General features: G+C 38.8%; 1 protein-coding gene across 4 annotated transcripts in view; it reads right to left on the bottom strand.

Annotated features, from left to right (window-relative positions):
• The window catches only part of KLHL8 (kelch like family member 8), a 57,753-nt gene extending 45,277 nt beyond the window's left edge, over window positions 1–12,476 (bottom strand). For 2 of the 4 annotated variants that reach the window (XM_082653073.1, XM_082653076.1), the window contains exons 1-3: window positions 12,336–12,476; window positions 11,073–11,174; window positions 774–885 (exon numbers count right to left, since the gene is read on the bottom strand). The gene's annotated coding sequence lies outside the window, so the exon portion shown is untranslated. Of the gene's footprint in view, window positions 1–759; window positions 886–11,072; window positions 11,175–12,335 lie in introns of all 4 variants that reach the window. The other 2 variants (XM_082653075.1, XM_082653074.1) reach the window with 2 other exon arrangements.
• Window positions 12,477–19,171: the final 6,695 nt, after the last annotated feature.

The following is a 19,171-nucleotide window of genomic DNA, read 5'->3' as shown; positions in this document are numbered from 1 at the left end:
TGAGAAGCACACGCACCGCAACGAACAGTAGCCCCCGCTCTCTGCAACTAGAGAAAGCCCATGTGCAGCAACAAAACCCCAATGAAGCCAAAAATAAATAAATAAAATAAATTTATTTTTTAAAAAATGGTGGGAGTTAGGGTTTCAATTCAGTTCTGATTAAGCCCATTCTTCTTCTACTATATCACAGACTTTTCCTCAAATTCCATTTTCCTCAAGTTTATGTACAAGTTCTCAAGCTGTTCCTCATGGGGCAATGATGTGAAAGCCTAGCCTATTAAGTAATGCTTCTTTCATGAAGTCTTCTCTAATTCTTCCAATGGGATGTGATCTCCCTTCTATGAAAACAAACAGTAGTTTGACTTCTCTAATTCATTTAGTTTTCTTCCCCTTGTGTTTTAGACATATCTGCTTAATACAGTGTGAACTCTTTGAAAAGATTATGTCTCAAAAACATCTACGTATCTTACCTTATATCAAACTACTCTAGCTTCTATCTAGTAAAAGGCTTTATTATGGTCATAAAATTATTTCCTTTGTCAGAGGACTGCTCTATAAAAAGGGCATTAACAAATATTCATTTTGATAAAATTACTTTCACATTTGACATCAGATTTGGGCAAGACACAACAGCTCAAAAACTTTCTATACTAAATTCTTTTAAAATGGTCTATTTAAAGAATGCAATGTTTTCAACTTTTTAAAAAGTCTATTATATAAAGTAGAACAGGAAGACAGGAGCAGGAAAAGAATATTTACCCTAAGACACTCACTCTATAGAACTTAGCCGAGGGACTTCCCTGGAGATCCAGTGGTTAAGACTTTGCCTTCCAATGCAGGGGGTGCAGGTTCGATCCTTGGTTGGCCAGTTAAGATCCCACATGCCTTGCGACCAAAAAACCAAAACATAAAAAACAGAAGCATTACTGTAACAAATTCAATAAAGACGTTAAAAAAAAAAGAGATAACATCCTAATAAGAACTGACTGTGAGACTTATAAAGACTGCATATTAATAATGAGTGCAAGTGTAACTCCACCTAAACTCTAACCCAGAATTTTTTTTAATGTATCTAAGATTCTGACTCCTAGGAAGAAAAAAAGATGATACTCCTCCTTCCCCAATATATTAAGAGATTAAAAACACCAGAAAAAAAGAGATGGTCCACGGAAGTTTGTTTCTATCATACCCTGGCACATTATGACACTGAGGCAGACAGGAAGTTGAGGCCATTTTTATTGTTCCTCTAAGAGCCAGTAAAGTCACATCAACCAACAAAATAGGAAGTTCTGAAGAAAAAAATACTTCAAACAGAAGAAGATAGGTTTTACTGGTTCACTGCAGGAAATACACAACAAAAAATAATGTACTTTTACATGTAAACACAACAATTCACAATCACAGAAAAGAGGCCTTACAGCAAAAGCATAAAGGTACTACTATGTGAAGTCAGCGCACTTTATTTTCTTTTTTCAAACTTCTTTGCATTTATAATCTGACATTTTAGCATGTACTATCAAGATGAAATACTATTATGCAGAATACTGTATTAACTCATACTGTATTATCCTCAGAAAAGTCATTACAGGCAAAGAGTGACTTTTATACTAAATATTAATCAGAAGAGTACTAAGTAGAAAGAATTCCAAATGGCACTTTGATTGAAAGCACCTCTAAAGTAAACTCAATGCTATATAGTTACTGATGCAGTACTTACTACAGGCAGCAATAGTGCTATTAGACTCATTCTTCTTTAAAATAACCTTAGTTTGTACTCTTTACAATTCAGTTAGAAGATTTTAAATGATACAAAATATATTTTATAGCAGTTTCTGATTAATTTTAGAGCTATATCTGAAAGTTGACAGAGAATGTGTGTGTATTTACCAAACTTAACTCGTGTGGATTTGTGAAATAAGATGGTAAACCCCACCTTATGTTGTATAGAGGAAAACATGACCGCACGTAATTCTCCACACACTTCATGCTATTTCATACCTCTCTGCCTCTGTTCAGGCTATCTTCTCATTTTGAAATGCCCTTTACCAACTCCCAGTCTTATCAACTGACACCTACTCATTTGTTAAGACTCAGCTGAGGTTCATTTGCTCAAAAAGGCCAGCCCTGAAAATCTCCCTTATTCCTAGTCTGGATTGGGTGTACTTCCTCTGTGCTCCTATAACAATTTAATCACATCTTTTTCATTGTACTTATATAGTGGATTATACCATACTCAACTTTTTAGTCAAATTTATAATACTCGTAATAATTGCCTATTCACTATTAGTCTTTACCGTAACACTATGTAAGTCTCCAAAATATAGGCACTTTCTACGCACTCCTACTGTTCCCATGTTGAGCACAACACATGGTAAACAGAGGTGCTAAAAATACTTTTGGAATGGATGAACAGATTAATTATGAACCCTGGAGAGTGTTTTTCTATTATCCAAATCAACATATAAATTATCTTAACTAAAGTAACACTGCATTCTGCATATATTATTTTAATCACAATCATAAAGGATGTCACTTAGCAGACATTTTTGAATTACTTCATTTCACAGGTAAATGTTTCTTAAAATTTATTTTTTTACTTTTAAGTCAGAAAAAAATTAAGCTATACTCATTATTTCCTTTTTATTTACAAAAGCAAAGAGTATAGAGATTTTAAATTTTGAATGAACTGGTCCAGAAAAAAATATATTATGCCAATAATTAAAGGAAAATTTGCTGCTTTGACAAACTGAATTACAGCTTCAGTAGTTCCTACTCAGTAAAGGTACATGAAACTTCCAAGAATTTACTGTGACTTACAAAAAAATGTGTTTCTTAGCATTAGCATGTTTAGATACAATTGTTATTTGTTATCAGAATCTGCTTGTTAAATACTACTGTCATTTCCCTGGTCTAAAAACAACATTTTCACTGCACTGTATATTTTGAAAGATGTTTCTATTTTAGAGTCTGTTTTATTGAGAAGGCATTCTACTGAGGCTTCACTACCAATAATCATTTCCTTGTCTGAACTGGACCACTTAATTTATTACAGTCACAGTAGTTTAAAGGTCTAGTATAAACAGTTTTTTTTAAAAAAAAGGACTTGAAGTTTACCTAAATATGTGAATTGCATTTGCAAACTCTTAAGAGGAGCCCCTATTATTATTTTTACTTGAGAATGTCATAGAAGTCACAGGGTTGTACTCAGATAACAGATGATAATTACTTGAATAAAAACATGAAGCCTACTAAAAAATTAATTTACCAATAATTTGTTTCCAAGTGTCAAAAGATGAGATATTTCCCACTCAATATATGAAATAAAGCAAAAAACACGAAGCTAAATAATAATTCTTACTTCAGGGAGAGCCATGCTGGTCAGGCATAGTCCCTCTGAGTAGAGCACATTGCTAATCTTACATAGAACTTGCGAGGAAGTGTGGCGTTCGGTGGCTGGTGGACTTGCAGAGGCTTGCAAAATCTTGTTCACTAAGGGAAGTTGTTGTTGATTTATTACACTGACTTAAAATGAATGCTAAAGAACTGTCATTTATTGAGTAAGCAGATTTGAAATTGGTTCTGATGATTAATTGTTACCATGGCTATACAAGAATCAGTCTTCTCTTTGGAGTTTGGCAACTTCCTTTTATTTTTACAAAATAAGCACATAAACCAACATATGCATATATATACTAAGGATATACTACTCATGTGGTTGTATAACATTTCAAGAAATTTCAATTAAAAAACAAACACTGTCAGTGTTAAGGATAAACACCATCTGTCTTATATTAATCATTCAATCAGTCATCACATGTAATATTGCAGGTTCTGGAAATTCAAAGATGAATATGAAAAGCAACAACAAAGTGCTTTACAGCAGTACTAGCAGTACTATTCAAAATGGATCTGGTCCACAAACGTTTTTTTTTTTTTAAACAGGTCTGCAGTGAGGCAGTACACAAATGGAGTGTCTAGAAACTCTGATAGCAAAGCTATATTTGAAAGTAATTTTATGTCTGTTGAATTTCATAAAAAATTGAAGTTTGAATTTTGTGTGTCCTTTTTTTCATTTCATTTTTCCAGTAATTTATTTTTGTTGTCTTTACCAAAGTATTAGTTCATAGACTAGTTTTTCACTACAGCGTCTGAAAAGCACTACTTTATGAGACTCAAGCAAGGCAAGTAGCCACAATAGGTGAGGCTGTATTATGTTTTGCTACTAAGATACATGCAAAAATAACATGTATTACACCAAGAAAGTATCCACATTAAAATTTGAGGAATGGTGTTGTTAGTGGCCTAGACGAAAATCCCTCAGAAGATGATACAGCACACTTAAGAAAGGCTGCATCATCAATCCTCTAGATGGATGAGATTATAATGAATGGAAAAACAAGGGACTCATTAAAATGCTTCAAGAGTCAGATCCTAAATGTGAAGAAATTTAGGAATACCTTAACCAATCTATCTCTTGTATTTTTCTTTTTTAAAAAAAAATGTATGCAAAAGCATAATCTAATTTTTTAAAGTAATCTGTCCCCCCAAAAGATGAATAAGACATGACATAATTCCCAACATTAAGGAGCTTGAATCTTCTAGACGGGACACAAACAGGTGATAATAATAATGTGGTAAAGGCAATAGTAGAGAAATATGCTGGATAATATGGGAGAGCCTAAACTAGCCTTGGTGATCAAGAGGGCTGCCCATTGAATGCAATAGCTCACATGTACTCAAAGTTCCCATTCCACTTTATCCAACTATAACCAAGTTTCATACATTCTCCTCCCTAAATTTTTCTCATATTGTTGGCCTTGCTTCTCCAGCCACACCACTTTAGTCACAGGCCCCATCATCTCACAGTTATTATTATAGCCTCCCCACAGCCTCTTCTCTCCCCAATACATCCTTCTTACTGCTGCCAGTTATCATTCCCAAATTCAAATCTCAACACATCACCTCAATGCTTAAAAACTTCCACGGATAATGTAACGGTAAGTAGAAGAAACTAGGTACAAACTGTATGATCTGTATTTTATAGATGTATATGTGATAGGTTTCTAACTTGAACTGCTGTTTACAATCAATTAATGAAACAATTCCAAAGCCTCTATTTTTTACAGAGAAATTTGTGAAGGAAAATAAGGAAATATAAGTTTAAAGCTGGCTGCAGAACTTTAAGGCATGGGCTATACAAAGTGTAATCCCAAAGCTCTTCAAATTCTAAGAAAGAAAGAGAAATGACTAAATGTTTACTCTTATTATAGCTAGCATTCTGTTTTAACTAGGTTAAATATTCCTATATATTATAAACATTTTATAATACTTTAAAGTCCCTTATATAATGATTATATGGTACACTTGTTGATTTTATAGGACTTAAGAAGTAGCACAGTATAGGAGAAAAAACAGTGAGTTAGGTATCAGAATTGGATTTTAACTACTGCATTATTGGGAAGTTACCTAATCTCTCATGTCTCAATTTCTTCATTTATAAAAGAACAGCATTGGTCTAGGTCAGGGGTCAACAATCTTTTTCTATAAAGGGCCAGACAGTAAATATTTCAGGCTTTATGTGTCACTGAGACTGTCCCAACTACTCAACTATGCCATTGTGGTAGGAAAGCACCCATAGATAATAAAGTAATGAGTGTGGTTGTGTTCCAATAAAACTTTACAAAACCAGAAGCAAGCTGGGTTTGGCCTACAAGACCATAGATCTGGGAAATTGCTGTTTACAGTCTTCCCTTGATATCCTGGGGGATTAGTTCCAGGACACGGCACTTCGTACCAAAATGCAATGATGCTCAAGTCCCTTATATAAAATGGCATGGTATTTGCATATAACCTATGTACATCCTCCTCTCATATACTTTAAATCTTCTCTGGATTAATTATAATACCTAATACAATGTAAATGCTATGTAAATAGTTGCCAGTGCACAGCTAATTCAAGTTTTGCTTTTTGGAACTTTCTGGAATTTTTTTCTTGAATATTTTCGATCTGAGTTTCCTTGAATCTGCATATATGGAATCTGCAGATTCAGAGGGCCTATTGTACTTCTAGTTCTAAACTATGAGAGTACTTTTTTCCTATTTAAAATTATTGAAGCTGTTGCCTTTCTTTTTAGAGAAATCTATAGTCATATTTAACACAAGACACATAAACTAGTGGTTAATAGCAGACTTTAGAGCCAGTTTTGAGAGTCCCTGCTAGTTGTGTAACCTTGGGCAAGTCACTTAAAATCACTCTGAGCCTCAGCTTTCTGTAAGACTGTTGGGAAGGATAAATGAAGTAGTATAAGTAAAGTACTTAGCCCTGTGTCTAGTTCACAGCAAGCATTCAATAAATGGACATTATTACTTTTACAAATTATGTGATCCTCAGCCCTTGGTGAGGAACACAATCCTTCAATCAACGTTTTTTCCAGCAAAGAAACAAAATATGCTATATAGTGATCTACATTCAGATTCATTTTTCACTATAGCAAAAGATGAGAACTGGCTATATTACTCTAAGTCTTTTTTTAAAAAAAATAAACAGTCAGCATTAGTTGAGTGCTTACTATCTACTTTGTATGTATGACTTTGGTTAAGTTATATAACCTTTTATCAGCCTCAGTTTCTTTACCTGTAAAAATGAGGAAAGTTACAGTACAAATTTCATAATCCATAAAACTGTTATAAGGACTGAGTTAATAAATTGTCTGGCACAGAAGTTATACAAGTAACTGCTATTATTTGAGTTAGATATTTCACATTTATTCATTCCACTCCTCAGGACAACTCAAAGAGGTATTATTCCTATATTTACAATTGTAGACAATAAGGCTCACAGAAGTTAAGAAACCTACCCAAGGTCACACAGCTATAAGTGGCAATGCCCAAGACTCAACACAGGCTTGCGTGACTATACAGCCAAAACTTTTAACACTAGGCCAAAGATGGCACTACCTGTCTTTGTACAGGGAGTGTAACTACATCTTTGTATGGTATGTATAGATTTTAAGAATTAAATATGGATGTTAATAATATTCTCCCCATACAGAAAATTTTTGAATTTTTTTTAAAGTTCAAGAGTAAGAGAACACACATAAAATCACAGATTTTTTAAAAATTGAAGTATAGTTGATTTACAATGTTGTGTTTGTTTCAGGTGAACAGCAAAGTGATTCACTTATACGTACTTTTTCAGATTCTTTTCCCTTATAAAATCACTGATCTTCTCAACATGACAGTATTTCCATAGATAAAATTTTTGCTGAAATGATTCCTGTTTTCTGTATCCAATTAATTTAACTCAAACTTTCATTATTAAAGAAATACACAATCCTCTGCATTAAAATAACTAAAGATGCAACACAGTGACTTTTATATATATGTGTGTGTGTATACAGATATACACACACTATGCAAATGCTGACATTCATCTCTAACTGATCTTCAAGATCCATATAGACCTCTCAGACTACTTTTATAAAGTGCAAATCTAGAGAGCTGAACATAGTTCTGCTACTTTATAAATCCCCAAGTATTTATTTAGAACCTTGAACTTTGAAAAGCATTCAGCTATCAAATGAAAATACCAATATCCAAGGGGAAAAGAGGGGCTTCCCTGGTGGCGCAGTGGTTGAGAGTTCGCCTGCCGATGCAGGGGACACGGGTTCGTGCCCCGGTCCGGGAAGATACCACGTGCCGCGGAGCGGCTAGGCCCGTGAGCCATGGCCGCTGAGCCTGCGCGTCCGGAGCCTGTGCTCTGCAACGGGAGAGGCCACAGCAGTGAGACGCCCACATACGGCAAAAAAATAAAAAAAGGGGGGGGAATAAAAGAAAAAAACTCAAAAAAGAGGGGGACTTCCCTGGTGGTCCAGTGGTAAAGAATCTGCCTTCCAATGCAAGGGACGTGGGTTCGATCCCTGGTCAGGGAACTAAGATCCCACATGCCACGGGGCAACTAAGCCTGCAGGCCACAACTGCTGAGTTCATGCACCTCAATGAGAGAGCCCACCTGCCGCAAACTACAGAGCCCACGCGCCCTGAAGCCCGCACACCACAACTACAGAAGAGAGAACCCGCACGCCTCAATGGAAGATCCCGCACGCCTCAACGAACATCCTGCGTGCCTCAACTAAGACCCGACGCAGCCAAATAAACAAATTAATTAATTAATTAATAATTTTTTAAAAAGACATTACTCCACTGGATACACTCATTCATAAGTTTGTATACCATCACTTCATCCACCTCATACTCTTCAGACCTTGTGACTGCTACTGGTAACTGATCCAGAAACAGAAGTTCGCTTCACACTGTAAAGCCTTATAGCCCAGCAATCTACCACTAACAAAGAAAATAGGGCAGTTTGATATAGCTTACTTCCAAACTCTATTACAGGAATGAACTCAAACTTAGAACACTAACCTACTTCTGAAATTCCCAAAATGCAAATAAGATTAATTTTAAATGTCATAATTAAAATCACAAATTAAAATTTAATCTACATAAGCTGACTGTAAATTTCACATTCTTTCCAAACTAGCAATGCTGAATGTTAAAATGATCATCAATTAGAATTCAATATAACTTCACATTCCGTGTTATATAAAAAGAAATATTACAACATAAATATACTATGTAAGTATCATCATCTAGTTTGGAAGAGAAAATGCTTAGTTTTCTTTAGCATCTGGTGTTTTGTTGAGAAAAGAAAAAAGTCCAAATTTTAGAATAAACAAACCAAATTATCTTTTAGCATTTCAAAATCATATTCTAACATGCTGGATTGTATCAGGGTGACATTCTTTGCCATGCATTTTAACGCCCATCAAGCCTGGAGGGGTAGGAGGAGGAGTGGATATTATCTGCCTAACAATAATGGATCAATCAGTGGTGTGCGCTCCAGGTATAAGCAGCAGCACTCTTATTGGTATGAACATAATATATCAAAAATATCAAGCTCTATTTCTAGAAGAAAAACAGGCACTCACGGTGCTTCAAAAATTATCTGTATACACATACACAAACACAAAATTCTGTTCACTTTCCTTTATCAAAAAAAAATTTTAAAAATAATCTGCAAAATATCTAGTAAAGAAACCTCCTTAGATAACTGAAGCTAATGCTTCAGTTCAGTTAAAAAGGGCCGTGAACTCCTTTTAAACATACATTGAAAGCTGTGGGTCTTCTCCCCAGAAAAACACAAATTTACACAGAATTCAGACTCTTGGAAGACCATTTATGGACACATCCACAGATCCAGGTTAAGAACCACAGACAAAGTAGAAATTTTCTCAAGGTCCCTTTGACCCTCTTCCATAATTTTACCTCTGACTCACAAGAACCAACTAAATTATTCATAACCAGACAATGAACTCTCTTGTACAGCCAACCCTTAAAAAAAGAAGTTTGACAGTACTTACATAAGCAGTATTCAACAGAAAATAAACTACACTGGCAACATTTTGAAATATAGCATGTGACTAATGATACTGATAAATATGATAGTGCATTACAGTTTATAAAATGACTTCACATTATAAAAATGAATATTTTTACCCCCTTTTACAGCTAAGGAAATAGAGGTTCAGAAAATAACTTGACAGAGTCACAGAGCCAACAACTGAAGAGCTGGTATTGTAATCCAGAGTTGCCTAGTTCCAGAACTGAGCTCAATATGTTATTATATCCTGATGCTTCCACAAGAGCCCCTCACACAAAGAAAATACATTTTTTTAAAAAAAGCCTAATGGGTCACATTTTAGTGTAGTTGTATCTTGAATACTGACATCAATTTTTTTTAAAAAGTATATTTCAAATGTTCCATTTCCTCTTGCTTCATTGGTTTACATAAAACGTTTTTCAGAAAAGTGAAGAAACTCTCAAGCTAATGAGTTTCAGGACTGAAAAATATGACATTTTCTTATTATACGAAGCATTTCTTCTCCCTCAACTCTTTAGTTCTTAATACACAAAAATAAATGACTCTTTGTTGAAAATTCAAATATAAGAAACCAGTTTAAATATCCAATGTTTTAAAACACAAAAGCTATTTGAAATTAATTTTTAGGAGGTTCAAAATAGCCCCTTTAATCTTTTCAAAATGACAAACCCATTTTCAGTTCTCTACAACTCTAAAAGAGTTCTTGATTTTTTGAAAAAGGGTCATTTGTCTAATCCCACAGAATGTACAACACCAAGAGTGAACCTTCATGTAAACTCTGGACTTTGGGTGATGATGTATCAATGCAGGTTCATCCAGTGTAACAAGTGTACCATTCTGGTGTGGGGATTTTGTTAGGGGAGACTGTGCATACATGGGGCAAGGCAGGGGGCATATGAGGGCAGGGGGTATATGAAATCTGCACCTCCCACTTAAATTTGCTACGGGGCTTCCCTGGTAGCGCAGTGGTTGAGAGTCCGCTTGCCGATGCAGGGGACACGGGTTCGTGCCCCGGTCCGGGAAGATCCCACATGCCGCGGGGCGGCTAGGCCCGTGAGCCATGCCCGGTGAGCCTGCACGTCCGGAGCCTGTGCTCCACAACGGGAGAGGCCACAACAGTGAGAGGCCCGCGTACCGCAAAAAAAAAAAAAAAAAAAAAAAAAAAATTTGCTATGAACCTAAAACTGCTCTAAATATAAACTATTTTGATAAATGGTGGGGGGGGGGTCTAATTTATCTGCTTCACTTTCTTCTTAACAAATGAGGAAATAGTATTTTTTAAAATTGCCCTCACTGGCTGTGAATTAAATTTCCTGCCAGGATACAGAATGTGCAATTATTACAGAATATATTACCATCTTAGAAAATAATAGTAATCTTATCAAATGCTGAAAGAATTAACAGCTTTAACTGTTAACATGATGAAGCTAAATGCAATAGAGTATGCTATCTTAAGATTTCTTTTGATATTTATACTCTTCGTATCTTAAGGGCGCTATACAAAGTGACTGAAAGTTTGAAGTAGGTCATGGGTTGACTGACAAACTAAAGTGGGTGCCCCTAGGAAGGAGAAGGAAAAGCAGCAGCCAATGAAAAAAGCCACCGCCAAGTAGAGAGATCCTCTGCTTACCCAAGTCTACCCTCTGGCAGGATCAAGACTCGAGGGAGGTGGAGGAAAAGGATTTCCTCATAGAATGAAAATGAAGAACACCAAGGGTCAGCAAGTATCAACCTACACAGGAAAAAAAACAATGCAAAGAAAACAAAGAAAAAAAACGTGCAACGAGCAGATAAAATACCTGTGTCGAACCAGTTTCTTTCAAGAACTTTCTCCCAAAGTGGTAACATTAGCATAAGGTAAAGGGCCAAACGTAGTTATGCTATTAATGCAGATTAGAAGGAATACTGAGAAAAGTTCAATTTTCTACAAAAAGTCATCCGATCCAACACTGCCAAGTGCGAAAACATATAAAAAGCTTTTCAAACGCAGGCACCCAAACGCTAGGACAGTGCGAATCCAGTAAAGGACCAGCCCTGGGCTAGAAAACTCGAGCGAAGTAGATAAATCGCCTCCCGCAGGAAACCAGCAAGCTAAGCCCAGAACTGAGAGAAAGGAGGAGAGAGCAGGCATCCGTGACTGTAAAACAACTCCATTGAGCAGCTGCGTGTTTTGAAAGAGGCTGCAGTTTCTGGTGTCTCACCGGGAGGCACTCTTCGATCCGGTCTCCACCCCCGCGGATGGTCCACCGGGCGCGGGCTGCAAGCCCCCAGCACCAGGCAGTCCGATCCTCAGCGAGCCCCGCGGACCGGCCAGTCCCGACGGGCCACGAACCCCTCAGGCGGGCCAGTCCCAGAGGGGCGGCTAACCCTCCGGGAGAGCAGCAAGCCCCCGCAGCGAGCATCCAGGACAGCGGTTAACCCCCGGCGGGCCGCGCGTCCGGCGCCGCAGAGCCCGGAGTCAGCCTGCCTGCCCCACCCCCACAGGCCGCGGGTCCCAGGGGTGTAGGGCCGCCCTCCCCGGACCCCGAACCCGTGCCCGCCGCACCGCACTGCTCATGCCCGGGACCCCCGAGAACCACCTGCTTGCCCCTCTCTTCTTCGAAAGACCCAGACGAGCGAGCCAGGGGGCCGCTGGCGAGAATGACAGAGTCAGAGACTGGGGTTTCCCTCGGGGAACGCGACCCCGTGAGAGCCACAGAAACAGTGCAGCGGTTTAATGGGCCCAAACCCTATCAGCTGTGGAGTTTGGGTTACTGCGCGCAGGGCTGGAGTTTCCCCGCGCCGCAGGCACGAGCCCGGGCGGCGCTACGATCTGGGGTAGGGAGGACTTGGCAGGAGGGGACAGCACCGCACAAAGGAAGAGGGAAGTGAGGCGGAACGAGCGTCCGGTTACCTCAGTCCTCTGCTCGTCCCTCCGCTTGGTTCCTCCCGGCCTCGCCAAGGATACAGCCGCGCTATCAGGTTCCCGCAGCCCCGAGCGGCGCCTTACCAGCCCCAAGCGAGAACCCGACGGACGCGCGCTCTGTTGCGCGGCCTCGCCGAGCCCAGCCAGTGCCTGGCGTCCTCTCGCCCGCGCCTGCGCACAGCACTCTGGGAAGTGTGGTTTCCAATTACCTCCTCCGGTGGTCCGCCCCCGCCCCACGTGCTCTCCGAGCCCAGCTCCGCTTGGGTAGCTGGAGTTTTCACCCGACTGGGAGCGTTATCCTGCCGGATGCTGACGGGCCAGGGCCTAGCGGACGTCCCCAAAACACATTTTTAGATAGGCCATGGCATAAATACCTGTGGAGTTACCCGTTTCTTCACTTCTGTGGCAGTACTATAAGTCCCCTCCTGATCATGGTGAGGGTTCTTAGGGTTTATGTCTCTAAAAAAAAAAAAAAAGGGAAAAAAAGGCTTCTACTTTTATTACTGTCAGTTTCTCCACAGGCTCTACAAAGGATACATAAAACAGCTGGTGTTTATAAGCACATAACCACAGTTTATAAGCCCACGGAAGCCGTTGATTGACCTAAGCACTCGCTGCTAACAACCATTGCAAGTAAAAATGATGTTGAAATAAACTGATTTTTCGATAAAGTCAATGAAATGTAGGAGGAGGGGGATAATGAGAGAGCAAAGAAAAAACTTTGAAGAAGAATATTCCCCAAAATGTGTCTTTTGTTAGAGCAACCTCTAGCTTTCACAACCCTAGGAATCTGTTTCAGAATAAATTCAATCCTAGGTACATTTATAAATATTAACACATAGGTTTGGATTGATTTTGCTAGAAAAGAGTTTTTTTTTAACATTAGCATCTTATGTAAAAACCCCAAAATGACTTTGAATTTTCGTTTCTAGGGGAAAAAAATCACTTTTATTTTTTTAAATAGCAGAAATAGAAATAAATCTTAATACTTCAGAATATTTCTCTTCAGAACATTATATTTTTCAAATTTAATGTAAATACATTTTGAAAAATAGAGCAAGACCAGTTTTAGTGTACACACACACACACACATTGTAAAATTTGTCTGGAAGCATGATGTAATACTATATATTTAATAAGACCATGTTCTAATAGAATTTTTTTATAATCTGAACTTCTTTTTAATTGCATGTGCAGTATCTTCTAAAAAATGCTTATGTAACAGAACTGCTCTTTTTTCCTCTGCTAATTGACAAATACCAAACTACTTGTAGTTACTAACAACGTCAAAGAAATATACACAATATTTCAATATTGTTACCATTTATTTTTTCAAAAATATTTAGTGAGCACCTACTATATGCCAGACACTGAGTTAGGAACTGGGAGATACACAGTGAACAAAACCAAATAGTCCCTGCCCTTGTGGAGACTTAAGATCTAGTGGAGGAGACAGACTAAACAGATAATGAGAAATAAAAAGGTATGCAGAGGGTGGCAAGGGGAGTGGGGAACATATAAGGTATACCAATATAGAGCTTTTTGTTGGGAGAGGGGAGTCAGGCAAAAATTCTGAAAGTTAAATGAAATTCTCAAACCAAATAACAATAAACTGGGGGGGGGGAATCCTTCCCTAAAATGTGATATATCCACAACAATGCTCTCAAATAATTATTTTTAAAAATAAAATCTTACAAAACAAGATACATCTTGATAGGATTCAGAACATGCTACCCCAAAATATGGCACCTTGTAATACTGAATATCTTAAACTGAAAGAATTTGAGAAAACAGAAGCAGGAAGGTCACTCTTCATTCCCGCCTCACTCTTCTTCCCCAAAACAGGTCATCAAACTCCCATATAAAAAGTATCCTCCCTATACCAGGAGTAAAGAAGACATTTATACTGCCAGAGATGGAATTTAGGGCCGAGAAGTCTGTATAAACATACCTAAGATAAACTAACCCTTATCTTCCTAGTTACTTCTTCACCACTTACTAACCCTAGCCCAAACACCACTGTCTTGTCAATTCTTCACACACTTATTGTTTGTCTAAAAGGTGTAAAAGCTTCTTGCTGAGGTCACTTCTTTGAGTCTTCATTCTCTTGAATGTACATGAAGTCTCCCACATACCCGTAAAAATTCAGTAAAATGTGTATGCTTTTATCCTGTTCATCTGTCTTTGTCCGTTTAGTTTTCAGAGGTAGACAGAGACCCTAGGAGAGTCAAGGATAACTTCTTCCTCTGCTACAACCTCAGTGAAAGAAAAGAACACACATTTCCTAAATATGACAAAGATATCTTCTTAGCTTTTATTCATTCTTCCCTAGCTCCATTTGAGAATAAACAGGACTAGCCTTAATAAGTAAGGACCTTTCATTAGAGACCCCTTACCTTCCCTAAAGTTCCATAAATTAAAATTGGTAAAGATCTGATATCTGTTGGCTCACTGTCTGTTGTACTTTGGTCCAAATAAATTGCAATGTTTTAACCTCAATTGACATTTGCATGTTAAGTCTTTATCTCTAATCCTGGAATAAAAGGCTTTATACAATCTCCAAAAGAATTTCAAATGGGGCCTGCCAAGGGATTTGGAAACACTAATGAAGGGGACCATTTTATTTTCATTTGCAGTGGAGGCAAAGCTTTCAGTCAGTGGGCAGTCCCTTGGACAGCTGCCTGCCTATGAAAATTTCCTTAAAGAGTCTGAACAAGCAAGACCACCCCTCCTGTCCAGGTCAGAGTCACTGGTTTGCAGTTACCTTTCTTCCCACTCCTCAACTCCCATTTTATCACCCTCCTCCTCAGCCAACTGCCAGCTTCAGCTTCCCTTAACAATCACTTCCTGCCTTCTGCCCCATGATATACTGGATGGCTGCATTTTCTGGCCTCACCCTAGTGGCCTGACTTAACCTATTTTAGTTACTTTATGATAGTTCTTCCATCCATTACCCTTGCCATTAATCTGACACAGGTATCTCTAAGCCTTTGTTGACCATTTTTCACTCTCATCTCTGAAATACTTAAATTTCCCTAATTTCTCTCTGGGCCTTTGTAATTGCTATGCCTTCTCCCTCTTTGCCTGGTTAACTCCTACTCACCAACCAACATCAACCTAGTTACTGTTTTCATCAGGAAGTCTATCCCGGTTACAGTTCCCCTCCTCTCTAATGCTTCCTGTACATGCTCACATTAATGCTTCCTGTACATGCTCACATTACAACCTATTTTTGCCCCTCAGGTAGCACATGTCAGTGAGCATTTTAGTTAGATATCTATTCTTTCATTTGTCTGAAAACTTCTTAAATAGAAAGTAGGAGCACAGTACTTGATATGAGGTGGCTGATTAACAAATACTTGGGAAATAAACGAATGCATATCAACTTTGTGCAATAAAGAAGGACCCAACAAATATTTTCTGTGAAGAAAATATTTTAGGCTTGCGGACCTTCAGGTCTCCGTTGCAACTATTCAACTCTGCTTCTTAAAGCACGATGGCTAATTCTCACTGGTGCCTCCAGAGTATCTATATAACAGGGAATTTGAGTTAAAGATTTGAATGGAAGTAGTGGGGCTGCAGCGTTGACCAGAGGACAGTACTTGAGGATATGTTTACATAGCAGGTACACTGTTCTTGTTTAGAGTGATTATTTATTTTGGGTAGTTTGGGGGCAGGTCAGTAGATGGAGCTAAAACAGAAGGCATCCTTGGTATAGCCACTGCCAGTTAAGGTTGTGCACTAAATTATTTCTTTGGAAAATTACCTGTTGTGTTGGTGAGTTTTTAAAACGTATCATTTAATTCAGGTTTGCTTTTTCCCCCTCCACTTTTAACATTTCACTTTGGCTATTCCATCCTGCCCAAGTTAAATCACTTTCCATTTCCCATGAACCTGCCTAGACATGGTTGAACTTTCAAGCTGCCTTTGTGGGAGCTGTGGAATCTTCTCTCCAGCAATACGTGACATAACAGGATAAGAGCATTTTGCCTCTATCCCTACCACACTCCAGAAGTCTCCTGACTTTAATTATTAGAAAAACCCATTTAGAGAAACTTTGTTTTCCAACGTTTGAAATGTGTGCAATACACTTCTGAGCAAAGTTGTATCCATATGTATGGTAGAAAGTGGTACAGTGATACAAATGTAATTGTGTTTCAATTCCAATACTATTCCAAATGTATGATCTCTATGAAAACTACTGTAGATCTATATTACATTAGCTTTCTGATATCATCTTCACGTTCTCAAAGAAATTCTATCCCTCAAAGGTTTCTTTTTTTTTTTTTTTGAATTTTTTAAATTACAGTGCAGAATGGCAGATACTGCTAGTTCCTAAACAGTATCTTCCTGCCTTCTTCATTAATGAAAGAACCCCAGTTTTTTTGAAGGGATGACTAGGTACCCAGCTAACAAATTATTTGTCACGCCCCCTGACAAAGTTCTATTCATAAGGTGTAAGTACAAGTGTTGCATGGGACTTTAGGGATGGCTGCTTAAAGGGAATTGATTCAGCTGGAAGGTACCTCTCTTATCCTTCTTTCTTCCTGGAAATAATGGCTTGAGTTTTAGCAGCCACCTTGGACTATGAGGTTATTTGAGGGTGAAAGTCATGTACAGGATGATGGAAGAATGACAGAAAGAGCCTAGGTCCCTCATGACCACTGAACCACGAAAATAGTCCTACTACAAGCCTTCCAGTGTTAGAAGTTCCAGTTGTGAAAAGGATAATATTTGTATGTGATAAACAAAATGTGGCTGCTTCTAAATTTTAGAACTGGCAAAGTGGACTGCCCAGGCTTGCAGGCTTTCTTTCCTTATTAATTAACGATTTAGGACTGTTCTTTCACTGGGCCAGTGGAGAAGGAAGAACAATAGTCAGGAGACAGGAAGAGATCAGCAGGTGAAAACCATTGATTGAAAGAGATAAACCAGGGTTGAGTAATCAGATAGGGTGTGTGCATTTATTTCACTAGGCCTTGACAGTTCTGCACAGAAACCTTAAGACAATACTTTGAGGTTATCATGTTGCAACCTTGGGATGATGGTGTAATTTTCCCCTAAATGGTTACAAGCTGTCCTGTAACCACAGACTCAAGCACTCATAATCCCTGCACAGATGGTACAGAAAGAAGCTCAAATTTTCAGATCCTCTTTGTAAGTGATTCTCTTTGGAAGTTTATAAGCCAACGTTGAAAAAGAGATATTATTATAATTGCATTTCATTTTCAAGGAAGCAGAACCAAAAGAAAAACTTTCAGCCAATTTCCTCAGAGGCAAAACTGGGTTATTAGAATAGAGTAGCCTGTTGTTCAGCCTATATGTGAAGTTCCAGTTGCTACTTTTATCATCAACTGAACCTTGAGTCAGAAGCCCGTGCCTACCTGGTTGGAGGTGCCACAATAAGACTCTTGCTTTATGCTCACAACTGTTGAATAGAAAACAGATGAGGCCAAAGAGGGCTCAGGATAGAAGATATGTGATCACCTTTGCTGCGTGCTGCCTTGGCAAGCAGTCATTTACATGTCAGTCAAGGAGTTTTAAACTTCACTCAGGCTACTGTCCTTAAATCTGGACTACCTTTTTCCTTTAGAAAAAATTTAAAAGCAGTGTCCATCTTACCTGCCTCTACTTCTCAATGTGAACCCTTTCCTCAAGGTCTGCCAAAAGTTTCCCTTCTCTTGGGCTTCCCTGGTGGCACAGTGGTTAAAAATCCGCCTGCCAATGCAGGGGACATGGGTTCAAGCCCTGGTCTGGGAAGATCCCACATGCCGTGGAGCAACTAAGCCCGTGCACCACAACTACTGAGCCTGCACTCTAGAGCCCACGAACCACAACTACTGAGCCCGTTCACCTAGAGCGGTGCTCTGCAACAAGAGAAGCCACCGCAATGAGAAGCCCACGCAACACAGCGAAGAGTAGCCCCCACTTGCCGCAACTAGAGAAAGCCTGCACACAGCAACAAAGACCCTATGCAGCCAAATAAATAAATAAATTTATATAAAAAACAAAAGTTTCCCTCCTCTCTCCTCCCAAGAAGCCCGCTCTCACATTCTCAGGCAGGCTGCTGGCAGATGACTCACGGTACATTTAATGAGCCATTTGAGGCAAATTTAATAAAGGTGTGGACAGGTTCTAGGAAAAGCTAAAAGGACCATGCAGTACTCCTGAGCTAGTAAGAGAGCAGTTACCAGAACTGGAGGGGAGAGAAAGCTGTGTGTAGAGGCCTGCTGACTGTAATAAAGCCTTGATGACTCCCTGCAGGAAGGGTACTAGGATAGAAGTACCCCAATCTCCCTCTCCTTCTCTTTGACTTCAGGTGACAACCCCTGCCAAAGGCAGCTTCTGGAAGCCAGTGGATAAGGAAGTCTGTTAATTTTGTCCATCAACGTAGATTTTCTGGCACAAAGCTGTATAGAGAAGAGTGAAGAGGGATTTAGAAAGACAACTGGAAGATATTCAGTCACCTGCTCTGACATTTTTGTTCATGCTGGGCTTATCACCTACCCTCATTTTCAACTGTCATATAATCCACAGGTCTGGTCTACGATTCAAGTGTATGACCCCCTTTTAAATAGAGAAATGTTTCTCTCCTCAGTTGGCATTTTTATCTGCATCATTCACGCTGACACTTAACCATATACAGCCTTTATTATCACTTGAATGTTTTAAATGTATGTGAGTATCCTGTTATATTGTAAGCTCTGTGGACCAGAATTTACGAGTTATGCTTCTGTTCTATCTCCATAGTACCTAACACAGCGCTCAGCACAGACCAGTTGAAACAAATTGTAATCTTAATTCCCTCCCTGATTTTATCCCCA

This window comes from Grampus griseus (genome assembly GCF_964374135.1).
Source record: "Grampus griseus genome assembly, chromosome: 4".
Classification (NCBI taxonomy): domain Eukaryota; kingdom Metazoa; phylum Chordata; class Mammalia; order Artiodactyla; family Delphinidae; genus Grampus; species Grampus griseus.
This window is presented reverse-complemented; position numbering and strand designations above follow the sequence as displayed.